This window comes from Magnolia sinica, chromosome 2 (genome assembly GCF_029962835.1).
Source record: "Magnolia sinica isolate HGM2019 chromosome 2, MsV1, whole genome shotgun sequence".
Taxonomy (NCBI): domain Eukaryota; kingdom Viridiplantae; phylum Streptophyta; class Magnoliopsida; order Magnoliales; family Magnoliaceae; genus Magnolia; species Magnolia sinica.
The window spans coordinates 35,789,218-35,799,216 of record NC_080574.1 but is presented as its reverse complement, the minus strand read 5'-3'; the positions used below and the strand labels follow the sequence as shown (position 1 = coordinate 35,799,216).

Below are 9,999 nucleotides of genomic sequence, written 5' to 3'. Positions count from 1 at the left end.
CCATTGGTTGGGGCTTGGACTTGAGCTTGGTTTTGAGTTGGTTTTAACCGAGTTTGACTTAGTGAGTCGACTTGTTGGTATAACTCAGTGAGTTGACTCGAGGTTCTTAGGGTTTAAAATTTTCAAGTTTTAGGGCTTGAGATTTGAGTTTGGATTAGAATTTAGGATTGAGGTTTGGATTGGGGTTTAAATTGAGCTCTGGATTAGTATTTGGATTAGGGATTGGATTTGGGGATAGAATTGATGTTTAGTATGGGAGTTTAGGGTGGTCCAACCTATGATCTAACCTAACCAGCTTGTCATCCCGGGTGGGGTGTCTACAACCGTGAATTATATGACCACCAATCCATTGCTTAAAATACTAGAATCAATCTAAACTGTGGCATACTGTTAATGGTATCATTTGACTGTTTAACACCAGAATTACACGTACGCCACATGTACAGTGTCTTAGTACCCGCTTATTAACAGTGACACTTTGCCAGAGTACCGAAGTTAGTACGGGAATGATGGCGGAGAAGCACTGAATATTTTATTTATGGAATTTCATGGGGTTGGAAAGCATTCACTCCAACGTGACTGAGTACTATCGTACGCATGGGGGCCATGGGGTTCGCTCGCTACATTTTTTTTTCTTCTATTTTTTGCCCAAACTACCCTTCCTACGTCCTTTTCTACAGACCGCATAAACAAGAGATGTTCATTGCCGGCTCTCTCTGGTTGCAGTTACACAGTAACACGGGTTATTTGATACTCTGCTTGCGTATGACGCTAGATACGCAGGTCCATATAGCATATATCAAGTTATAAACTTGAGTCAAACCGACTGGAGTGTGGAACCCACAATCGATAAGTTACAAAGGCTGGACTCGGATTGGGTGGTGACCCCAACACCACCCAGCTAACTGGTGGAAAGGCTCTGTGGGCCCCACCATGATGCATGTGTTTTATCTACTCCGTCTATCCATTTTACCAGCTGGAGCATGAGTTCAAAAAGAAAAAAATAGGCAGATCCAAGGCTCAAGTCGACCAGAGTCTAAGAAACAGTGGTGATAATAACATTTAGGGTCGAAACTTTATTAGGGCCCACCATGATGTTTATTTGCCTTCCAAGGTCTAACCCAACACAAAATATTAACTTGACCCAACAATTATATAGCTCAAAAGAAGTTTAATGCTAGGAATTCAATCTCTACTGTTTTCTGTGGTGGGGTCCACTTAGAACTTTGGATATACCTCATTTGTGGGTTCATGTGTTGGGGTCCACTTGAACTTTGGATATACCTCATTTTTGGGTTCATGCCATTAATTGAGTTGGCAAAATGATGGATGAATGTGGATAAAACACATACATCATGGTGGGGCCTACAGGGCCTAATAGGACTCAAAAGATAGAGTGGTTCAACAACTCATATGTGGACACTTGCTTTTAAAGTAAGGCATGGTTTCCATTTTTAGCCATCCAATAAAGGCCTGTTTGGCCCGGGTATTAAGTTGTATTAAATAGGATTGCATTGCTAATCCAACTTCAAAGTTGGGAAGGACATGTTTGGAAGGAATGTGAGTTGGGATTAAAATTAACTCTATAGGCTTTGGAAAATGAGCCTTATGTTGGAAAATGTGAGATGAGATAACAAATCTGGATGATGAATTTTTCCTTTATCCAAGTTCAATCCAAGTATAATTTGAAAGTAAATCCCGAGACTTATTTTTTAATGCATACATTTCAAAAATGGTATTAGAAAACATATTACTTTTACAGTTCCATCCACTTTAATCCCACCTAATGCAGTTGGCCAAACAGGCCAAATGTCTAGACAAGCTCCTGCTCAGAAAATCAAGGAAGCACGTTTCTTTTTGCTAGCTCATGATGCATTTGATGTGGCAATCATATTTGGAAGGTTACCTCTAAATCAGTTGTATGCCTGCATGCATGCAATTTATAAGTAATTTTTAAGTGCTTGCGTATCATACTCTGCCAGAGTATCAAATATGATCATGAGGTGGGTTGTACGTGTATCCAGAATTTTAACCATTGGACAATCGATCCTAACCGTTTGCGTGTTTTATTCAGCTGTAGTACACACCTTCCGATAGAGTTTTCGGTTTCAATAGTGGGGCCATGCTTGGGTAATCTCAACGATTGGTATGTTGAGGCCAACCATGGCAGGAGCACGCATTAGAAACTTCCCAGGTTGAAGATCCATGAAAGCGATGAGGCAATTTTTTTCCACTCATATGTGGATAGGGAGCGGATTAGGTGAGACCCCGGATCTACCGAGGTGACTGGGAATCCTGACCGTGGGGCTTGCAGTGATGTATGTGCCTTAAATCCACACCGTCCAATCATTTTGACAGCTCATTTTAGGGAATTACCCCAAAAATGAAGCCAACTCAAATCCTAGGTGGACCATACCACAGGAAACAGTAGTGATTGAATCCCTACCATTTAAACATTCATGGATTCCAGCAGAATGTTTTGATAATTTCTATAATCTTGTATCAATTAGACCAGACTTAACATGCATTGTATGCATCCAGCTGACTAGTTTACAATCAAGATCAAAAGGAGAATCACAGAGACGTAATTATCAAGACTTCCAAACACACATTAGGGAGGAAAATTACAATCAAAATTAAAATAAAAGGCCAAAATAATCAGAACTTCCAAACACAGATTAACTAATATTTGTTTAATTCATAATTTTAGCAACAAGTAAGTAATAAAATGCCCAAGTTCATGAATTAGGTTTTGATACAAGCAGCACCTGCCTATTAGCCCTACTTGGTCAGGACCAAATGATATCAGAGAAAAGATATGGCATTTTAGATATAAATATCATTTTCATGAGAGAAGATATGGCATGCATTTGCAGATTTATTAGGACATTAAAATGGAAGGCCCGGTTTACAAGAAATTATAAGGAAAAAAAAAAAGAAGAAATTTTGGGGTTTTAGAGAGGACATTCAAAGGATTGACTTAAAAAAAATAAAAAATAAAAAAAATAATAATAATAATTTCCACCCAAATTTTATAGATGAACCTGGGAAATAAAGCCTTTCAGGCAGGTCCAAACAAAAAGAAAATGGACCCAACCTATCCTATACAAGGCTATGCAGGCAAGCAACAAGAAAATAGGAAAAGGACAGGAGAAGAAAACCATCCACCAGAGCTACTGAGAACAGGAGAACCCCAAATAAGCCTAGCTTGGGTAGGACTTCTCCACCATCCTGACCGTACCAAGCCCCGATTTGTCGAGAAGAAACTGACCCCTAGTCAGCCTGGGGAGAGACGAAAAGCTATGGAAAATACTGTTGGCTAGCGAACTAACAATTTTTGCCAGACTGTCTGCTGGCCCCTTGGCCTCTTTCAATGCATGGGAAATTCGAAAAACCCCCAGAGAATTAAGATATTTAATTCTAGATAGCCAATAGGACCACTTCCAAGTGCTGGAGCCACTGCCCTTTGAGATTCTTACGGCCGGGATGGAATCCGATTCAATAAGCACCTTTGAGATCCCAAAGGATAAGCAAATCTTCATACCTTCATAGTTGCCCGCAACTCAGCTGCATTGTTTAAAGCCTCTCCATAGACATTGACAAAAGTAAATAACATGTTACTGAGATGGTCTTTGCAAATTCTCCCACCCCCGGCCGCACCAGGATTCGAAAGGGATGATCCATTGATGTTTAATTTCTACCAGCCAACTCAGGGCTTGATCCATTTAATAAGAACAGCGGCCTGGCCAGGGCAGGGATAGCCGGAATGGATAGCGGGTGGACCATAATTAGGGCACAAACCACCACACTGGCATGAATTGCCAAGACGAGGAGGTATCCGGACCAACCATTGATTAATCTTACACTACACCAAAATCATGGATTTGCGACGGACCAAATCCGTCGTAAAACCAAATAAACGACGGATTTCGTTCGTCACTGTTTACTGGAATTTTTTTCCTGACGGATAAAATCCGTCGTTCAATCTGCAACGGATAGGGTCAGTCGTAGACTACCGACGAATAAGATCCGTCACAAAAAAATAAAAATCCGTCGCTCAAATTCGAAATAACCGACCTGAATTAATCGTCATTAAAATATTTGCGACGGATAAGGTCCGTCGCTAATACGAGGAGCAACGGACCTCAAATCCGTCGTTTATTGCAACGTTCAGAAATTAGCGACGGATTTGGTCCGTCGCTAAAATAGATACGAATTTTTTTGCCCTGCAATCCGAACTGAGGACGGGTTTTTGGAGTTAGCTCACCCTCGCGGGATCGCGACCCTTTGTCCCGGCCATTGTAGCACGTGTGTCGCCCAGGGCATAATCTAACTATAATAAAATATACGATCAACCAACATTTATCGAATTTGAAAAAGAGTCAGAGGAAATGGTTCGATCCTCTTATTTCTCGAACCGATTTTTTCGAATCTTACACCTGATAGTCATTCAAAAAATAATTCACACTATTGTTTAATAATACCATAATCAATCAATGATTAAACATGTGCATGCATGTTTCATCCATTTAGCATTCATCAAGACAATAATCAACACAATACCAATAAAACAGTTAACGGTCTATTTAATGTTTTCAGACTATAAATGCACATGAATGTCCATTTTCCATGCTACAAATGTTTATAGCAATACAATTTTCCATGCAGCCACATAGCTTGATATAGCCAAACAGGCAAAACCGTACAACTAATAAGTAACAATTTTTGGAAACATTTTACCTTTGAAAACCTTAAATCTGTTGTGCCAAACTGCACCAACCGAGAACCTGTCTCCAATATAATCCTTTCCTAGAGGCTAGCAGTTGTCCAAAAGTCTCCCTAGTAAACAGTGTCAGCTTCAGGTGAAATCCTTATTGAGGCATAATGTATCTGCGATGAAATGCCGCTTTGTGATTAATTCAACCTATAACTTGTGCCAGACTGAATATCAATCTAAGAATCCAAATTTTTTTTATCTGATTCCTCTTTATGGAAGAGATCTGTTTCATCTAGAAATTCTGTTTCATGCTAATTGCAAAATGCCCCTAAATTCACTAATTACACAGGCACGTGAGAATCTTACCTACATTTTAGCAGGGCCCATCGGATCAACGGTCTGTATCTCCCAACCTCCCAACCAGGATTACCAGTTGAGAACCAAGTGCTCGCGGATTCCATACACAATCCTTGGGGTTGAGAATGCTAAAACCTTCACAAAAATCCGATTCTTAAGATTCCCAACCCATTTATCACAAAGGCGCAAGATGATCTTTGGCCTGAGTATATGTGCAGTGTACTAGGATTTTTCTCATAGAAGCATAATTTTCCTTGATTAGCAGACCAACATCAGTTTTTGGCCGGGCATGTGCAAAGTGTACGCTACCTGATGAATGAGCTGGATTTTTGACATGTATACCATCCAATGGACAGAACAATGGTTCACTCGGGTGGATGGATCCATTTCTGGACACATTTTGGTCCCCAAAGAGCAATCAACATACACAGATTAACCTCGATCATATAAATCATGGAGCGATCTGTGATTTTATTGTTCTTTTGCATACTTTGAATTATTTCCTAAATGCAATGCACATGCATTTTACTAATAGCATCTAGTTATGAATATTGACTAGAGGAAGGCATAATACTTGCCTTACGAAGCTCAAGTTTTCCACCATTTTCTGTTGTCGAACATTTGCATGAAAGAGTCGCTCCTTGTTTGTCAAGCACCTACAAAAACAAATAAAAAAAAAAAACCCGTTGGGCATTACAGCATCTATTCAATGGAAACTAGTAAAAAAGTAGCCACAGAGGCTAAAATAATACCTTCACATGGTAATGCTCTCTCTGATGCATTACCAAATTGAGTCCTTGAGACAACCAGATCTTCAACAGCTTGCATATATTCATCAGGAACATTTGTACAAAATGTCTTCCTCACTTTAGCTTGAGCTAGAGAACAGTCACATTCCCTGGTGTCAATGGCAATCCCAAATCAACCTACATTGACGATGTTATCAAAAGATGGAAATAAGAACTGAGAGTATCCGTGTCTATTTCCAAACTGAGTTAAGCTGATTTAGGCCGCTTTTGGATGCACAAGTGAATTGAATTCCAAACAAAGATTACTGCCACTGCCCATAGGTAAGCTGATAAGAGTCACCAGACAAACCAAAAACAATAAGAAAGGATCTAGCCAAATCAGAATATTTGTGTCCTTAAAGAGAAAGGAAGTCCCTGCATGGTTATAAAAATCACACATTACCAACCAAGCATGTGGACAGCACAAGTGTGGAAGTTAAAAGAAATGCCAGTTCAAGGATTAAAAATGCCAAGTTTCATTGCTGTTTTGCTTGTGGTTTTCATCTTGTTAGCTCCTTGTAGTTTTCCTTGGTCTAGTTTCAACATTGTTTACCATTTGTTATGCAGGAAAGGCCTCATATGTTTCAATTTGTTCCTAATGGAATAGTGTTATATTGGATGACATAATACCACTGGATGAAGAAACAAAACATCCAGTGTATGCAATGGATGCAATTACATTACATGGAAGCAGTTATTGAGGAATCAATGGCTTGATTTTGGCTAACAACTATTGTTTATCTGATGTCCATCTTACATAACAATTAGCTATTGGGTGTGAATCTCAAGACCGGGTTCAATTCATGGGCTTCTAAGTTCAGCCTATCCCTGTCCAAAGTGGTTTGGACTCAGCCTCTAAGCTCATTCATTAGCTACTATCTCTCACTTCCTGTCATGGTTACCCAGAGTATACCGAATATCAATCATTAGAAAAAATTTCTGAATCCTAGGTAAATTTGGGATTGTCCAAAATACTCCTGTGAATGAAGAAAATCTCCCCAAGTTAATGGGTGTAAGAAAAATCTTGAGGATCTATAGTCTACGACTGAGATCGATTAGAGGCTCAGAGGAGTTTGAATAATGGCCACAATTGCAAAATTAAAGCTGATATTCAAAAGAAAATTACAAAGAAACTAAATAATTAGTTTGCAATCTCATGCATTGAATAATGGTCATATCTGATTTGTATAGAAATTAAAATAATAATAATAATAATAATAATAATAATAATAATAATAATAATAAATGGCTAAAGAAGTATTATCTGTTATAGCGTATACCTGGCTTCTAAGACGGCCTCCAAAAATCTGGTTTATGAAGCTGTTAGCATGTGAAGATGAGGGCTCATCTTGCAGTTTCAAGTCCACGTAGAAACTGTGAAGCCTGTCCAGCATGCACTGGAAGAATTCATGAGCATCCCTGCCAGTATCTCTGTAAAGAAGAAGATTACAGGTGCAAAATTGGCTTCAAATCAGTTTTAAGAATTAAACTAGCACATACTCCAGCAAAACGAAAAACAGCAAAATTCACTTCATGTTCTTAAACATAACAGATTGTTTAAATCAAGCTATAAGAAGGATTCTTAGATTAAAGCTACAAAATTCGCTTCAAATCAGTTTTAAAATAATCATATTTAGTTTAATTGAAGCTTCATAATAGGATTGAAATTCAACTTGCAACAAGTTCTAAAATCACGAGATTGAGTTTAGATAAATTATTGTAGATTATAGATTATAGAATGCAAACCAAACAAAAGCTCATGATATTTAATGATTAAGCAATCTAATATGGTGTAAATTTCATGATAGTTGGTGCAAATAAACACACCTGAGCAGGTGGGCTTGGATGGAACAATCTTTCTGCTAGAAATCATTCTACAATTAGCCACTAGATGTGTTATTGAAATTTAATCATGATTAAATATGGGTTTGAACTTCTGAAAATTTACGAATACATGCAGTTCATACTCAAAAGGAATTAACGGAGAGATCCTATGACAGCCCAGCCCAAACCATTTCTTAACAAAAACTCAGTAGGGCTCTTGCCACACATTTCCAAAAGAGGCATGAACTTCTTTTCTATTTGAGGTTTTTATATATATATATCTAAGCAGGTTGTTCATTAGACTCACTTTTGAATTGCACCACTCCTAAATTTGACATATTTTGAAGAAAGTTGCTCATAAAAAATTGAATTGGAGAGCATCCAAACAAGTATCAACTCACCAAATTTGCGGATATGACTCGAACTTGTTTTTCCAGTAGTGCTCCTGCAAATAGTGCCAAAACCTGAAAGATATATTCTTCAACTTAGTCTTGTGATTATATGTGCCGGAGAGTGTCTACAACCAAATTATAAAAGCATTTAATAATTACATAAATAAGAAAACGAAAAATAAAAGAAGTCGATACTTTTTCAGGAATTTCATCTAAAATTTGATGGCTAGAAAACAACTTCAAATTGTCGAAAACGGTTTCCAATCACTAGAAAACAACTACTAAATGGGAAAGTGTTATAGCGGCTGGAATTTAGTTCTTAGCAGCTGGAAATTAATTTCTCCAACAAGTTTTGTATTTCTATGATGCTTGGTACTACAATCAAACCCTGCTATCACCTATATTAGTGGTTAAAGTTTATCGTGGGCCAGTTTAATATTGATGAGATTGAAGAATAGAATCAAAAGAGCCATTTATCCTTACATCACTCTACATCAGCGACAGAGATAGTACAAGCATAGGTCACCTATCTTGCATAAGGACATCTAAATAAAATATGCTAGATGCTATGAGGGTAATTGTTTTTTCATAGAAAAAGATATGGTAAGGCCAAAGAAGCATGAATATACTCAACATGTACATCAGCATCCACCACACTTGCATGGATAATTCAACCTAACAGAAGTGAAGTAACCCAATGGCACAGAAAGAGAGGAGAAATGTAAGAATGAGTGAGTCATAGTTGTAGCAAAACAACCATCCCAAGAGAATTGAGCTGCATACGAATTAAACTAGTATAAGTAGACCATGTGCCATCCGATTGTTGGATGTGGCCTACATTAACATCCAATTGGACTGTAGACCCACAAACCCAGTCAAATGGATGGCCTGGATAGCTAGTTTGCTGATTCTGAGACCCACAGGTCCAATCGAAACTGAATCATACATCATTTATGTCATGCAATAGAATTATTACGTTTTGTATATCAATCATAGAGCCTTGAATAACCATACAATTGTATAAACACCCAATGCACAAGATAAGAGAGTAAATACAGAATTTTACTCATATATATGGCTCTACATCAACCACTTGCTAGTACATATATAACTGTACAACCTATATAGTCCATATGGTTGTATAAAATTGCCTACAATACTGTTATTTTAGGTAGCATACAAGGCCAACTACAAACATTTTTTTGGAAAGATGATGATAGGTAGCATGCAGGTTTTTGATGTCATTAACCGTATCTTGCCCGACAGAAGAATATTGATGACTTGGAAAGAAGAGAAGAAACACTGGGGGGGCACCACAATGAGTTCCCCAGTTATTAAACTTTCAAATCCCAAAAGCAGCATGTGCATGAAGTTGGCAATTATCATTAGTATAGTTTCTAGGAAGCTTTGTCAAAGAAATATACTTACCAAAGATCATTTTTTTTTTAATAAAGAGTACTTCAACTATTCTAACGGGCAGACATTGCTTCATTGAGAAAGAAGCAATATTTGTGCTGATCAGTCTATAATTAAAAAACAGACATCCCACATCAGCCATTTATTATGGATGACAAACAAACATCCCACATCACCATTATAAAAAAGTAAAAACAAAAAATGCTCTCAGTTGATTGGAGACACCGAACCCTGGTGTTATATGAAAAGCCCATGGAATAATCCAACACATCATGCTTTTGATTCCAATCTCCAAATTAGGGAACTGACAGCCACTCATTTTTCTGAAAAGCACAGAGAAATATGTGACAATCAAGAGCCTTTTTTGTAATTAAAACAAAAGAACTTTACTGATGTATCAAGTAATACTAACTTATAAGATCCAAGAACGCCAAAGCAAACGGCAGGAATATTAAGTTCAAAGACCTATGTAGACAACAAGCACTCTGCAAAGGGATGCCCATAC

At 37.9% G+C, this 9,999-nt stretch overlaps 1 long non-coding RNA gene across 3 annotated transcripts; it reads right to left on the bottom strand.

Moving 5' to 3' along the window:
* Positions 1 to 5,458: 5,458 nt before the first annotated feature.
* On the bottom strand, positions 5,459 to 9,652 carry LOC131236948 (uncharacterized). Of its 3 annotated transcripts, none has more exons than XR_009166954.1 (4): positions 8,713 to 9,652; positions 6,066 to 6,149; positions 5,827 to 5,952; positions 5,459 to 5,730 (listed from the first exon to the last, which is right to left on the bottom strand). It is a non-coding gene; the product is annotated as an uncharacterized LOC131236948 (long non-coding RNA). The 3 variants fall into 3 exon arrangements; XR_009166953.1 differs by lacking the exon at positions 8,713 to 9,652 and adding an exon at positions 7,143 to 7,274; XR_009166952.1 differs by lacking the exon at positions 8,713 to 9,652 and having other exon boundaries at positions 6,066 to 6,982.
* Between the last annotated feature and the right edge of the window lie 347 nt (positions 9,653 to 9,999).